Raw genomic sequence first — 2,689 nt, 5'->3', positions numbered from 1 at the left:
TTCTGGCTCAGTTTCAGAAGAGTCAGATGCTGAGTTTACCCAAAAAGATTTTTGAGTCCTTTGATTTTGGATTTTCTTCACCCTTCTCCTTGTTTAGATGAGTTTTAAGAGTTAAACAATCAAACTTCATGTGCCCGGCTTCCCGCATTCAAAATATATTACATTTCCCTTATGAAATTTTAGAATTTTTATCATTCTTACCTTTATTCCATTACTGGTGACATTTTTTCTTTTTCTTTAAAAAGCTCTTGAATTGTCTAGTCATCATGGAAATATCATCATCATCCTGTCCAGAAGAGTCACTATCTAAATCATTAGCCTTTAAAGCTACAATTTTTTCTTTTCTCCTTTCACCTATAAGCTACCTTTGACTCACTCCTTGCTCGTAGGCAATGAGTGATCCAAGTAAGTTTTTAATTAAATAAACATTCAGATCTTTAAATTTAATAATGGTAGTTATTTTTGCATTATAGGAAGAAGATAAACAACAAAATATTTTGTTAACTTTTTTATAATTTGTAAGCTCTCTTCTTAAGGCATGCAGGGAAGTAATAATCTCTGTAAACCTATTATACATTTCATAAAAAGATTCATAAGGTTTCATGCAGAAAAGTTAATAATCATGAAGAAGAATGTTTAACCTAGATTGTTTCACTTTCATTCTATATTCATATATTATGTTGAGTTTATTCCAGATCTCCTTATTAGTAGTGCAAATGGATACACACATGTAGTCTTCATATTTTAATACACAGAAAAAATAGTTTAAATATTTGGCATTCAATTGGGCTAAGTCTCTATCATCAATATTTAATTTAAAAAAAGGTATTTCAGTTTTAACAACATTCTAAACGTGAAGGTGCAAAGTAACCATCTTGAACTAGCATACAGATGTGATAATCAATTGATTGTAAAATGGTGAACATGGGAGTTTTCCAAAAATTCAAGGGAATACTGTCAAATTGAGGTGGTCTAGTGATTGAGTATCCTTCCATAGTATTACAATTACCTAAGTTAGCCATAGACTTTTTTCAAAAGTTTTTTGAAACTTAATTTATGAATCCAACTCTAATACCACTTGAAAGTTTGTGTGGGTTGTTAAACCTTTATAAACTAGCCCAATGCTAACTAAGAGGGGTTGAATTTGTTATTTAAAAAATTTCTTAATGGAAAAAGGAATTCTTTTACAATTTTTTTGAATATTTTAAAATAAATGATTTATGCGGAAGCAACACTTATTTCTCAACAACAAAAATTAGAGATTTCGACCATATAATAAATCACATAATAATACAAAAATTAAATGTGGAAAAGTAAATAAAAATAACACACCTTATAGTGGTATGGTCAACTTGACCTATGTCCACTCCCCATAAACCTTCTTTCCAGGTAATGCACTAAAAGTTGTCTCTTTCCTTTTGCCCCCACAGTAAGGCAGAGAAGCCCTTACAAAATTATTGCACAGACCCAATGAGGCAGAGTACCTTAAATCCTTTTACTCCCTCTTGGAGTAGGCAGAGAATCTAGAAATTATTTTAAGAGAATCATGATCCAATGAGGAAGAGTACCTTTTTAAAGGTGATGAATCTCATGAGCGAGCAAGCCAAATGATGATGATAATGAGGGTAATGGATGCCTAGAATTTTGATCCAGTTTAATATTCTCGAGGTGGTTTAAGGTAGTTTCACTTAAATGTGTCTTTACAGGTCAAGGACAGGAAGATTGCCATCATACTCAGGGAGTATACTCCTTTGATACTATAACACTTTCCAATCAAGTTGACACATTTTGCATTCATAGCAGTCCTGTTGGCTAAATAACTAGTATTAGAGGAAAAGTTCATTGTCTTTCATTATAGAACATGGAGAAAGTTAAAATTGATTTGGACATAAAAGAAATTATTAAAGAGAAATGCTTCATTCGCTTTCCAACATTACCTTTCATATTGAAAGAACCATATGATGTGATTGCAATAGATCATGATGATTTTTATCTTGTTTATAGGGCTAAAGATAAAAATTTTGTTCATAATTATTCAATGAGACCTGACCCTACGCCAGACTTTATCAAGAAGTACAAATCATATTTGGTAGATTTAGGCTATGATCTAAATAAAATCAAAGATAATCCTCAGGACTCCCAAGTTATGTCCTCCTCTCAGCTTGCTTTAATGGTGTCATAAACATGAATGAAGGAGGCTCTAACAAACCAATTTCCATATCTAGAGCAGAAAGCACCAATAGTAATTAATCCATTCACAAGTATTTTTACACTCTTAAAAAGCTTCTTCAAATGTATTTCAAGTAAAACTTTATCAACTAATCTGATTGTAGGGTTTGAATACAAGAAATATGGAACAAGCCAAAAAATTTGTTCATTTTCCTTTTTTTATAGAAAAAAGGGGAAAGATACAAAAAAGAGAGAGGGAATAAAATCTTTTTTAAATTTTCATCATCACCTAGACCTTCTCAATCACTGCCATAATCTAATCCTTTAAATGGTGCACTCAACATTTATGGCAAGCCGATGGAACCCCTATACATTCTCTCGTAGTATGGTAGAAGGGAGCCCGATGTGACACTTACAGCTAGATGGGTAGGCCTTGCACACGCTCTCGTAGCATGGCCAGGCCACTTATAAGTACATGTACACACCACATTGTCATTAGGGAAAGTAATTGCATACTTTC

The 2,689-nt window shown here is 32.4% G+C and overlaps 1 pseudogene; it reads left to right on the top strand.

Annotated features, from left to right (window-relative positions):
• Positions 1-1,607: 1,607 nt before the first annotated feature.
• On the top strand, positions 1,608-2,307 carry LOC110103917 (annotated as a pseudogene).
• The last annotated feature ends 382 nt before the right edge of the window (positions 2,308-2,689 follow it).

This window comes from Dendrobium catenatum, unplaced genomic scaffold (assembly GCF_001605985.2).
Source record: "Dendrobium catenatum unplaced genomic scaffold, ASM160598v2 fragScaff_scaffold_697, whole genome shotgun sequence".
Classification (NCBI taxonomy): domain Eukaryota; kingdom Viridiplantae; phylum Streptophyta; class Magnoliopsida; order Asparagales; family Orchidaceae; genus Dendrobium; species Dendrobium catenatum.
The sequence above is the reverse complement of the archived record's forward strand: the minus strand, read 5'-3'. Positions and strand labels throughout refer to the sequence as shown.